Genomic DNA, 13,867 nt, shown 5'->3' with positions numbered 1-13,867 from the left:
CCCCGGGGCTCGGGGTCAGCTGGCACTGCAGGCATTCATCAGACTCCATGGGAGAACGACAGTGCAGTGTGCGGAGAAGACGTGGCAAGAGTTGTACACAGAGGCGAGAACACTTGGAGAATAGTAGCAAAATACTGTAAATACTTTTCATTTCCTCAGGGAAAAAAAAATATGTGAAAATCTGGAGAATCCTAAGACGAGGAAGAATTTTACTCATTTGAACGTCTTGTGTATCAGAGCGGTGTTTTTCAGATGCACATGGGATTACTGCAAGAGAGATTGGCAGGAGCAGGGCGATACTGCCTTGTGCAAGGCATGGGGTGCCCTGCGGTGCAGAGCTGCCCGAAGCTGACCTGCAGGTGCAGTGCCTGCTGGGTACTCATGGACCCAGGGATGGCTTTTTGCTGAATGTAATTGTGATCTGAAGCCTTGCCCTTCATTGCCACGACCACCTGGTTGGGAGACTTCATTAGCTCTAAGGAGGCTTCTGTGGGTGACAGAAAGCTAGCAAAGAGGTGCGTTTTGCTTTATTGGCATGTTGAGGAGCAAACTTCCATAGACCTTTTTTGGACAAGGTGCTGCTTTTTCTCACAATCCTGTACACTTTCCATCAACCGCATCAGCTCTAGCACTGACCTGCGTGAACCAGGGAAGACATTTTGCATACAAATGAGTGGAAACATAGAAGGATTCATGAATATGAATGAGCATGTGGATCTTTTGGAGAAAGTGCTGGGCACGCGGGTCAACTAGAAATTCCATCTCTCAAGAAAGTGACCCTACCAGTGGCACAAAGACTCTGCTTGCTCTTCCTCCCTGGGGGGAGCCCTCCATAGGGGAGTTCTTTCATTGTGTCTCTTTGCATTGTAATTAGCCAAACCTGAAATCAGTAAATGAAATGTGATTAGCACTTTTTGGTACCGAGTGTATCACCGAGTAATGCACACCAGTAGAGCAAAAAAGTATGAAATGTATTGAAGACCAACTGGTTTGCTTATTATGACTGGCTTTGAAAAAGCCCACGTCTAATGCTACATATGCTTTAAAAGGTGTATCCCTCATAGTACCAGGAATCAAAATGGAAATTTTTACTTCTGGTCCTGTTTTGTAAATAGAACCTGTTTTTTGAAGACAATCTCATGTTTTATAACTTTGGTTGTGGGGCTGAGAATCACAGTAGTAAAGTGTAGTGGCAAAATATCATCTTAAATCCAATAATAATTATAGCTTAATTTTCCAAATACCATAAGAGCTGGACTGCTACAGCTTCTGCAGCTCTAAGAAGGATGCCACTTTTATAATAAGCATTGGGACTCAACTTCTCACGTTAAGAGAACTGGAAATATTTTACAAGATGCAGTGTTTTGTAATCACAAAGAACATGAACATTTTGTGGGAAATGACTTTGGTTTTATACATTGTAGCTTATTTTTTAAAATACAGTATTTTACCAGGCAGGCAGTGTTAGTATTTCAAGCATTCCTGCTCACCAAACAAAGGGCTATGCCTCTTCTAAGCCAGTGTTTTGATGTCTATCTTCCAGTTAACCCTTTGCTGCAAGGGCAGAAATGCAGATCAGATGGAATGGTTAGTACAAGAGAATCTACGCCTTTTAGCATTACCAGTGTGTGTTTTCAAAGTATTATGGGAAAAAAGACACTTCAAAAATCATCCCATGTATTTTAAAACTGTAAAATGTTAGCAGTTGTGCTTTAGGCCGTGAAAGAAATATTCTTACAAATTCTTTAGTGTAAAATGTTGAATTTTGTCCCAAAGATATGTTTACCACTTGACCTGTCAACCACACACCCGCATTTAACTACAAGTGTATCACTTGGTGGAAATTTCTAGAATCATGGTATATAGGTCCAGAGCTAGAATTTTTAGGTGATCAGTGGTGTCTCAGATAACTATTGTCCTCAGCACACGCTCAGTGGCTTTGATCTCCTTGTCAGAAGAAGTGCTTGATTTTTCACTGTGAGGGACTCAGGCACACAAGGGTTGTGATCAAAAAGGGACCGTGTTCCCCTGATTCAGAAATAAGGAGGGGAGCTGAGAGTTTATTGACTGCACAAATAAACCCAAGTCTTGCCAAAACCATTTCATAATGCTGTACAAGTTTTTCAAGCCCACTCATTGTTGAAACAAGAAAGCATCTTTTCTAAGATGTGAGTAATCCAAAAACCAGCCTAATGAGCCAAGTTTGCAGATAACATCAAAAGAAAAGCTAAAATGGTTGTAGCTACATTGCACAACTCCCATGAGGCGGTCAGAAGGCTACGCAGACCTTGGTTGCAAATAGGCTGAGAATCTGCACACAAGAGAACTAGAAACGCATGGTGTTGAGGAAAACCATGCGTAGCCTTGACTCCCAGTGTGTGAGATGAGGCCACCTGAAACCTCTAGCTGCTTGGCTTGGAACATCTCCATTGTTAGCATTTGAGTCCCAAAGAAGTGCCAATTGCTGTATGGTTTTGAACCAAATGAGTCCCATTTGATCTTTAAATAGAAGCTTCTTGATGATGTATAGCAGAGGTTGCCAATTTAGATGTCTCAAAAGAGCCGGGCAAGTTCTGTCCATGATGGATGCAGATCAGACAAAAGTGTGACAGCAGAGAAATGGTGAGACCGTGAACCAGGGAGCACACACCTCCTCTGAAGGGGGACCCACACTCAGTCCTAGACAATCAAAACTGCATAGAAATCAGGCCCTGGGCTGCCAGATCTCCTGACTTGGAAATATATGACCTACATGTTAAGTGTGGACAACTAGCTCAGATTCTTGGCCGATACCGTGCAGACCAAAGAGAAGCTGCCTGTGGGTAGATGCGGCCCTTGGCAACCCATTGTCAGCTGCTGGGGGAAGTAGATCTCACATGCTATGCCATCAGGCCAAGTTTCTCCATCAGCCCCACAGACACACATGTTGGCACCTTCTGGGCAGCTAAAAGAAGGGAAAGAAGTCACATATCCCCCAGGAACATTCTCATGGAAGAACTTGAATATAAAAATTGATACTATAGAAATTGATACACTAGTCTTGCCTCTGATCAGATATTCCAAGTTGTTCACCAGTTCTAGTGAGAGCTGCCTCCTGCTGGCATGCCCAGGCCAGGCCTCAAAGCATTGACTAATGTAATCCTAATTTTCTTACTGTTTTCATTACCGTGACCACTGTGATGAGGGGCTGGCAAAGAGCAGCCTTGTGCCTTCAGCAAAGGCGAGCAGGAGCCCCTGAAGTTTTTAAGATAGCACACGTCGCCTCCTTGTGCCAAAGTCCTCTGCCAGCCTCTTCACACCCCTGCCCTCTCCCCCTGCCTCATGAGACTTCATTCCAGTGTAGAATCACCGTTGTCCTTGCCTCAGAACTGGTAGGTACTTAAGTATGTGTCCACTGAGTTCAAAAGCATTTTTCCAAAACCTTAGTTAGTATCTTTGACTAAGGTCCAAAACAAAATGGGAATAAACGTGTTGTAGAAAACACTAGAAGGGCTTCCATCACTTGGATGGACTGTTAGTTTAAACTGTATCTTGCTTTGGAGTCCTGATGGAGTCCAGATAATCAATAACCCTTTCATGTATATAACAAAGTATTTCTCTTTCAGATTCATCATTTCAGCTGATCCTCATAAGAACCTAGTAAAGAATAGGAACGTTGAAGGTCACCATCACCCATGTGCAAGGCCAACCCAGAGTAGTCTTGAACATTTGAGTCAGCTTCATTATGCAAGCAGGGAGGAAGCGCTGGCCCAGACCTTAGTCATCCGGAACCACTCTCCCCTGAGAAGAGCTAGGGCCGCACCATGGCCTCCACCAGCCCTTTCAGAGCAGGCCTCTCAGCATAGGGGTACAGAGACCACTCCTCTGATCATTCATGTTCAGGTGGCAACTTCCTCATTCCCAAATGTGTTCTCACACCTTTAGTCCCTAGACTCCAGGCAGCCAAGTAATTACTAAATTGTTCGTTTAGTCACTAATACTGTGTTCTGAGTAAAAGTTCTGGCTCCTTGAGAAAATTTATTTTGTTGCTAGCATTCAACATTTGCTATATAAATTTAACTTGATGCCAGAAAATAGAAAACCAGCTCAGATTTGTAATTTGTAATCAATAAGTACTGTAATCGCAACATTGGGAACATCTGCTAATCTGGCTTAGTCATGTTTAAAGGTGAATGCCATTTAGGCAACGTTACTATACATGAGATTTCTTACATCGTAAATGATGAAAAGGCGTGGCAAGGCCCTTCCTCTTCTCCCATGAGTTGGCCAGGTTGAACGTCTTCAGTTTAGGGAAAAGCCACTCATGGGGAATTTAGTTATGGAGCTAGACTCAGCCTCAAAAGAAGCACTTGAGCCTGTCAGCTCCTTCATTAATAGACTTTGTGATGAATGATGCCTTCATTGTGTTGCTAAAGAAATCCAGTGCTGGAGGAGGAATTGGCCCATTTTGCAGTGATTAGAGCCAGCACCCATACAGGGACAGGACTTGAACAATCCAAGCCTTAGGGAGCAAAAGGAGAGCTATGGTTCCCAAAGCATGTGACTATAGATTTGAAAGGTGGACATTCTAGTCCTTGGTTTTCAAAAATGCCTTTTGTGTTGGGCACCATCCACATAATGATTAACTACCAGCTTCCAAAGAGAAGAGCCCCTTTATTTCTATTATAAAAATGCAGAGAATTGCTTATTTTTGAAGATTTTTTTATTTGTTTGAAAAGCATAGTTAGAGAAAGAAAGGACTTCCATCCACAGGTTCACTCCCCCAAAGGACCACGATGGTCAGGGCTGGGCCAGGCCAAAGCCAGGAGCCTGGTGCTCCATCTGGGTCTCCCATGGGGGTGGCAGGGCCCCAAGCACTTGGGCCATCTTCTGCTGCATTCACAGGCTCATTAGCAGGGAACTGGATGGGAAACAGAGCAGCCAGGATATGAGCCAGTACACTAACATAGCATCAGCTTAACCCTCTGTACCACAACACCAGCCCAAGGATCACATCTGAAATCTACTTAGCTATTCTATTTTCTTTCTTGGACCAAATCTCTCAATTTTTAATTCAAAAGATTAGAGTAAAAAGCCTTAACTTTAAAAAAAAAAAAAAAGCAGAAGAGCAATCATTAAAGGAGACTCTTTTCCTTTAAAAGAGGCACTCCTTTCTTTCTTCCGACTTCCCTCAACATCCCTGACTAAAGGGAAAACAACCTTTGGGAAACAGCAGTCCCTATGCTGCACATTAGTCCTGCTTTCTCCCATGGCGGCAGCCACCTCCGAATTTTTAAGTGACCTGCTTTCTCTCCCTGCTCTGCCCTCATCTCCCCATGCAGGAGGCCAGGCTGTTTTAGGCTTGGTTTTACTTCCGTGCTGCTGATTTCTCTGAAATTAAGGTCCCAGGGATAAATCTTCCTGCGACTGGTACTTTAGGGCTCAGTCAGTGCGGCCACCACCTTCCTCCAGGGGGTGGGGGTGTGGGGAGCAGGAGGGACATTCCTGTCTGTGGCAGCAGGGTTATAGGTGGTCCCAAGGCGAATGGCTCAGCGTCCAACCTGCCAAGAGATGTGTTCAGCCACCCTGATAAAGAGTGGCCAGGGGGACACTGTCCCCTGACTCAAAGCTCCTGCACCTGTCACCTGCCCCACCAGACCCTGCCACCTGCAAGGCAGGTAGAGCCATCAGAACCACCAGCCACGCCAACTGACTTGCGAGGGCAGAGGGCCAGAGTGTCATGTTCCATCACGCCAGGCTCTGACCTTGCAATTACAGAGCAAACAGAACTGCCTGTGTTGTGTCAAAAGGAAGCAGCTTCTGCAGTGTATAATTGTTTTGATTTTATTTGAGGAAAGAGAAAATGACTGCAAACTGCTCACATGTTTGCTGCTTGTCCCTCAGCACCCCCTGAAGTCCCCTTCCCATTTGAGGACAGAGAGGGAAGAGGACCTCTTGGGGCTGGCAGCTGACAAGAGTTTGAACCCCTCAGGGATCTACAGTGGCACTTAGTAAACAACGGCCCCAACCCCACCCCCAAAAAATTGAGCCAGTGCTGTGTTATTCTGCAGGTTACCCACCCATGTTAGGCTTCCTGCACTCTGCTTTTTGGAAATCAATGGCTGTGACCTGACCAAGCTCTGTGATGACAGCAAAAAACCCCCTGCCCAGCATCCTAACTATTCGGGAACCTCCTTTAGAATAGACTTAGAGTTTTAGAGAAGGACTTAACACCCCCAAAATATACTAATTTCATGACTTCAAGAAATGAAAATGCTCTAGGTGTAAAATGTCATTAATCAGTATTTTCCTAAAGTACACCCTAGAATTCCTATTTTTGTAATTAATGGTTGCACAATGGTCAGCCACTTGAACATACGCTCTCTGGAATAACCAGATACTCGTATAGTTTCCAAAGTGTTTCATGTATCAAAACCCTATATTCTTACAGGAAGAACTCAGGATAAGAAACAATTGCTAGGTCCCAAAGGGTTCATGACTATCATCAAATATGACTGCCCAGTGGCCTACAGTCATTTTGTTCAAATGAGGGAGCTGGGGAGAGAGAACAGTAATCATAAAACCTCTGTTGCCCTTGGGCTATGATAAGGTTTAGCAAAACTGCTTTTAAAACTTAAGCCATCTTTTGAACTGTTTTCTACACCAAATCTGAACTATTTAATATTTGGAATGGGGTATTTGGTGGAAATGCTACTGGCAGAAAGCATTGCTTTGTATTGCCCACTAAACAAGTATAATAAGACAAAGACTGGAGGGAGAGGCCAGCATTCAAATGATAGGCATTCGCAGGAAAGTGGGCGCTCCTCCAAAACCCATGTGGCAATGCTATCCAATGTTTAGAGAGCTTTTGAAATACAATCTTACCACCATTAGGGGGTGAGCAGTTGCTTGCAAAAGTCTTTAATATTAGTGAATGAATGTATAAAAGTGTGAACTATGCATTTTCAAAGAATAAAGTGTACTTTGTAATGAATCCCAGTAAATTTTTTTCATAAAGACTTATCACAACTGCAGACTATTCAAAATAAACTTGAATCCTATCCTTGAGAGGTATGGCTCTCCCAGTTATATTCTCTGGCTGATATTGTTAAAGACAGTGCATTGAAACTTTACTCTGAAACTTCAGGCCCTGAAAAATTCAGTCATTAAGGTGAATCAGTGGGAAATGGTTTATATTTTAGTCCCTCAGCATGAATGGGAAATGCTGTTACGAAATGTACCCAGTTCTTTCAAGGTGGATGTTCTAGGAACACTGGATTAACAAGCAAACAAAACTGCATAAAGTTAATGAACATCATGTTGGATAAAACAGCACAGGTTTTGTCTACTGCATTTGCATTCTCAATCCAAGAGGGTTTCGGTTATATAACATTAAAGAACAAAATACAAAAATATTTTCCAGCAAGGCAAATCATTAATCTTCTCAAAAGTACATGGAGATTGTAACGTATTTGAAAAGCAAAATGCCCCGTATCGCAGATCTCTTCAGCCCTCTTGTTGATTTTCATGAGACCTTTCTCCGTGATAATTTGTCTTCGCTCATTAATCATTGCTTCACTGTGTTGCTCAGCACAGGAAAATAGTCCTTCCTTCATTTGACAATGTAAAAATAATCCACGTTTCTGTCATTCTGGTTCTCTTCTATGTCTGTTGAGCGTTCCCCAATTGTCTGTCTGTAAAATACAGGAAAACACACTTGTAAACCTGGTACTGAAGGTTATACTGGATATGTTTGCTACCTGATTAGAAGTTAGTGGGGGAGGGGCAATGTGTCTTTTTATATGATTTTTAGCCAAATCCAGATGTTCTGACACTGCGTTTCTGAATACTTATCCGACTGTACATATAGCCTGTGGAGGTTCAGGTTAATACACCTTTTCCCTGACTGTTCTCAGCCATGCTCCTTGCCAGCTTTGGCACATTGTATATAGATTTGTTGAATGTTTAAATGATGTCGTTTTTCTAAATGCTGTTCTCTAAAACAACTTTTTGAATGTTTTTTGCTTTCCATTGTTTTGGACTTTGTGTGTTAGTTTAAAAAAAAAAAAAAACTTTCCTACATCTTTAACACCAGGAAAAATATTTTAAAATAAACTGGTGCTAATTGGAACCGAAGAAAAATTTCAGCTTGAAGATTTATAATAGAAAATGTTCACACTAGTTAAACTGCACTTTCCCGAGGGGACAGCTGACATCTCACTGAAATGGGCGTCAGGAGGACCACCGGCTGTGTACAGTTTCTCTGGCCCATTGAAGTGTAAAATACAGAAGCGGCTCTGTCTCCCCAGAGCTGAGGATTGGCTGCATCGGTGCTCTGGCAGGAGTTAGGTAGAAGGAAAGGCTTAGAGTTAAGGATCACTTTAGTACTCGTCTTCTGGTCTTTGGACTTTCATGTTTTGTAATGCTTAGCTGTAACAATGAGTATGGTGTTGCCAATCTCGTCTGACGTCATCGTTGACCTGTACTTAACTTTGTGTATGGTTCTACCTTGGGTTGCACTGGCACAAAGCAAGCCAGAACACTGGACTTTCAATCAGACCATTCTGACTTCTACAGTGTCCACACACATGAATTTAAATGCACTTGTAACTGGTGGATTACCATGAAATAAGTCTAACTTCCACTTAATAAAAGTTTTTTGTGTATCCGCTTCTGTTTGGGAGCCATTTCTTCAAGTAACGGGTAACAAACTGATACCAAGAAAGGCTCACTGGGGTTAGAGGGTTTGAGGTTTTACCCAGGATTAAAAAACTAAGAATCAAGAGCATATCTTCCCCATTTCTACTGTTCACCATCAAAGTCATTGTTCAAAGGGTGTGGGATGAAATCTCTCCCAGTGGCCTTGTCAGTTACAACCTAAAACCAGTGCCTTGACAATGACAGTCCCGCTACATGAGCTGAACCCTTTTTGCTGCAGATCCTGTGGTCCTGAGCGAATAGACACAATGTGCAGAGAAATGACTGTCCATTCTAATGCTAAGACAGCCTGCAAACCCCTCTCCAGGCCAAGTGTGTGTCCCCTAGAACTCAGTGTGTGTACCTACAAGAGCCAAACGTGTGTCTGTGTTCAACAGGGCATCAGGCTTTGGAGTCCCACAGACTTGCACACAGATCTGAGTTTTGCCTCTTGCTGGATGGATAGAGGGACAAATGATTTTACCTTTACAGATCTCATCCTTATTATAAGAATGATAACAAAAGAAAGGAAAATTGGTTAGCCTGATTTGCACAATAACTTTACTTTTTGTCCAGTTAGCCTGGAGATAGGGAGGAATATGACTCATGGCCTGCTCTCTTGTCCCCAAAAGTTCCTGCATCCTGGGATTATCTGAAATGATAATGTCGCGGTGCACAGAGAAGTATTCCACAAAGGAAAGCCAAAACACTCAACATCCAGAACCTTCAGTAGCCAAGAGGAGTGTCTGAATGCCAGAATTCTCTCTTTTCAATCCCTTAGAAAAATTCTAGGATGAAAATGTCCTTCCCTATTAACTAGCATACACACAACATCTGCATGTTTTCTTGGTGGCCATCGTAGTTTGCATCCATTAGGAGAATGGGCTGTGGGACCAAGGTCCATGGCTCAGCCTCTTGGAGAGCTAGAGTGTCCTGAGGGTCACACAGCTAGACGCCACTGCTGTCTTCCAGACCAGCCCCATCTCAGCCTAGCTCCCACACACAGAAGCCTTGTGATTTCCTTCCATTCCGCTCTTGGACCTTCCCTGAGATGCAGTGGGACAGGAGGCAGGACGAAGGTTGCCGAACTCCCACTCGGTGCCACGCAGTATGCAGATGCTTCTGTGTGGTGATCTCATTTGCTGCCCACCATAGCTCTGTGGTGCACCCTCTGAGGGGCACTACAGCAGCCCCTCCTGCTCGTCCATGGTTTCAGTTATCCGAGGTCAACCTGGCTGGATGATCCTACTTCTGACATGCTGTCAGAAGGTCAGTAATCGCCCAGTGGCGCATGAGAGTGCCAGCCCCACTCACTCGTCTCATTGTGTAGCTATTGTGTCATCTCAGACCACCCCAAGAAAAGGTGTGAGTGTGGTACAATAAGATATTTTGAAATAGAAATACACAGCATTCCCATAACTATTAGCATAGGGTATTGTTATAATTGTGCTGTTTTATTATTGGTTATTACTGTTAATCTCTTATTGTGCCTAATTTATAATGTAAATCCTAACCTAAGTATGAGTGTATAGGAAAAGACCTAATATTTATATAGGCTTCAGTAGTATGTGAGGGTTCACATATCCCCTGGGAGTCTTGGAAGGTATCCCCTGTGGATAAGAGGCTAGATATTCTATCACCCCCCCTTTTATCCAGGAGACACCCCCTTACAGGCCCAGTAACTGACCCAACAGCACACAGCCCGGAAGGATGTGGACATCCCTTACCCCAAACCCACCCATGGTAGATACGTGTATTTCGGAGGTTAATCACATGTGGATTCACTGTGGGTTAGGAAGGCAGAGCTAATCTTTATTTTTTTTTTTTTAAGATTTACTTATTTATTTGAAAGAGTTACACAAAGAGAGGAGAGGCAGAGAGAGAGAGAGAGAGAGAGAGGTCTTCAATGCAATGGTTCACTCCCCAGTTGGCCGCAACGGCCAGAACTGCACCAATCCGAAGCCAGGAGCCAGGAGCTTCTTCTGGGTCTCCACCACGTGAGTGCAGGGACCCAAGCACTTGGGCCATCTTCTACTGCTTTCTCAGGCCATAGCAGAGCTGGATCAGAAGTGGAGTAGCTGGGTCTTGAACTGGCGCCCATATGGGATACCGGTGCTTCAGGCCAGGGCGTTAACCCGCTGCGCCACAGCGCTGGCCCCTAGTCTCCACTTCTGCTTATTGGCTGTCCTCCAGACTTGTCAGTGACGTGTGGGCTGCTCTTCCCCACTCCTGCCTCCACTTCACTGTCCTCCTGCCTCTTTCCCACCCATGTGTTCTCTCTGCCATCCTGTTCCCCACCCCCATCCAAAGCCATTGCTAGGAAAGGTTGGCACTACCTTCACGGCCAACAGTTCAAGTCTACCTTAGGCTGCACCACAGCAGGTCTGCCAGACCCATGGCCACATCACATGCCAGCCTGCCTCCCACTCAGGGGCCCCAAAGGCTAAACAGTACAGATAACAACAACTTGCATAGCATTTACATTGTCCTAGCTACCAGACGTAAACTAGAGATGATTTACAGTGTACTGGAAGGCATGCATGGGTTACAGGCACACACTATCTACCATTTTATATGAGGCACCCAGCATCTGCAAGTTGTGGTATCTACCAGATACCCATGCAGAACCAATCCTGCCTGGATAATGCAGGATGATGGGTTGCAAAACAAGTTTTTACTGAATGCTTAACTATCTTAAGGGATGCTGCAAACATTGGCAACCTGCTCATAAAGTCATGAATTCTTTTAGTGCAAAAGCTAAAACTATATTTGCCTCAAAGAATACTTTCCAAGAATTTAATATTTCTTGAGGATCCAGACTCATGTATCCACCGTACATGGTACACTACCAGATGACCAATACTTTTTCTTAGATTTATTTATTTATTTGAAAGAGTTACACAGAGAGAGAAGGAAAGGCAGAGAGAGAGAGAGAGAGAGAAAGGGGGGGGGGGGTCTTCTATCCACTGGTTCACTCCCCAATTGGCTCTCCCATGTGGGTGCAGGGGCCCAAGGACTTGGACCATCTTCCACTGCTTTCCCAGGCCACAGCAGAGAGCTGGATCAGAAGTGGAGCAGCCGGGACTCAAACCAGCACCCATATGGGATGCTGGCACTGCAGGCAGTGGCTTAACCTGCTATGCCACAGCACCGGCCCCATCAATATATTTTTGATGAATGAATAAATACATTGTGCAGACAAAGCATTTCTTCAGGCTTTAGATGTAGTCTCTGGTTTCAAACTCTCATCCCCCAAACAAGGAAAAGAGCAAAGGAATGAACACTTTTGAACGTTGGCCTAGACATCTATTTAGTCTAAGCATGATTTTAAACAAATACCTTAGGGGGTCAGAATGGTGTAGCGGATTATATCACCACCTGCAATGCTGGCATCTATTTTAGAGCACTGGTTCGAGTCCCAGCTGCTCTGCTTCCAATCCAGCTCCCTATTGATATGCCTGAGAAGGCACCAGAACATGGCCCAAGTGCTTGGGCCCCTGCACCCACGTGGGAGACCTGGATGGAACTCCTGGCCCCTGGCTTCTTTCTGGCCCAGTCCCAACCAATGTAGTCTTTTGGGAAGTGAACCACTGGATGGGAGAACTCTTTCCATGTCACTCTTTCAGATAAATAAAATAAATCTTTAAAAAAAAAGTCAAACAAAAACTACTTTACAATATATACATTCTCAGAGCCTGTGTTGTGGCAGAGCGGGGTAAAGCTAGCATCCCATATGGGAACTGGTTTGTGTCCTGGCTGCTTCATTTCCGATCCAGCTCTCTGCTATGGCCTGGGAAAGCAGTAGAAAATGACCAAGTACTTGGGCCCCTTTGCCCATGTGGGAGACACAGATAAAGCTCCAGGCTCCTAGCTTTGACCTGGCCCAGACCTGGCTGTGTGGCCTTCTAGGGAGTGTTGTGGCCATCTAGGAATAGAAGATCTCTCTCTATCTCTATCTCTATCTCTATCTCTATCTCTATCTCTGTCTCTGTCTCTATCTCTATCTCTCTATCTATATCTCTCCCTCTCCCTCTCCCTCTTCCTCTCTTTCTCCCTCTCCCTTTACCTCCTTCCCTCTCTCTTTGTAACTTGGACTTTCAAAATAAAATTTAAAAAAATAAATATATATATATACATTCTCAAAATTGCCAACTCTAAATGCCTATATTGATGACATTTATAACAGAGCAGAGAGGAAGCACTGTTTTCATGGAGAAATACATTGCACTTAACAAGAATTCAATAAATAAGTACAAAAAAACAACTGAATGTTTCTAAATGAAATAAATAGCAATATGGATCTGTGCTGTTAAAAGCACACAGAGTCCCTCCTGGACTCTTCGGGGCCGATGTAATCCCATACAACACTTGCTTTATAAAAAACAAAAAAGGGAATGTTAGCAAAACAGTGCCGTCTTATCTGTGGCACCATCTTAAGCCCCAGGTGCCATCTTAGGCTCTGGCCCTGGTGGCCATCTTGCACAGTAAGCTTTGGTCCTAAGCCCAGACTGGCTTACTAGGAGTCAGGTGACCAAATGGCCAACCACAAGCGTCATCTCCACCCCCACCCTAACAGGATTCGCTGCTCCCACTTCCCTACCCGCTGCAAGTGTATAACAGGACCTGCTTCCCCACACATATTCTTTCTCTCTTCTCTCTCTCAACCTCTCTTTTCCCTTTCCACCCTCTCTCTTCAGCCTGTTGGGTTTCCCCTAACCAGCCAATAAACCTTTCCTTTGGAAAAAAAAAAAAAAAAGGCATGCAGAGTAAAGGGAATGAGACCACTAGGATTTGTGTCAGTAACACAGGAGAGAGAATATAAGCTGGCACTATAACATAATGCACTTTATCTCATGAAGGGGTTCTGGCTACTATAGTGATTGTTCATATACACATAGCAAAAGAAAAAAGTCGGGATAGTAAAAGGCCTGTAGCAAAAGGAGGCCCCTGTTACATTGCCCATGTCTGCCCTCATCATACCCCCAAAATAGCCACTTTCAATTTATTTAACTGTTTATTCTGATACCTGTCTCCAGTTCTTTTTAAATTTAATTATATATGCATATTGTCTGGCAAACAGAAAAACCAGCACTACCCAAGGTATGTACAATATCCAGAGCATGAGGGAAAGGGTGCAGCCTGGGGCTGCACAAGCAAGTGCCCTTCATTCCAAGGGGTGCCTCTGCACATG

The sequence above is a fragment of the Oryctolagus cuniculus genome, chromosome 6 (assembly GCF_964237555.1).
Source record: "Oryctolagus cuniculus chromosome 6, mOryCun1.1, whole genome shotgun sequence".
Lineage (NCBI taxonomy): Eukaryota > Metazoa > Chordata > Mammalia > Lagomorpha > Leporidae > Oryctolagus > Oryctolagus cuniculus.
This window is presented reverse-complemented; position numbering follows the sequence as displayed.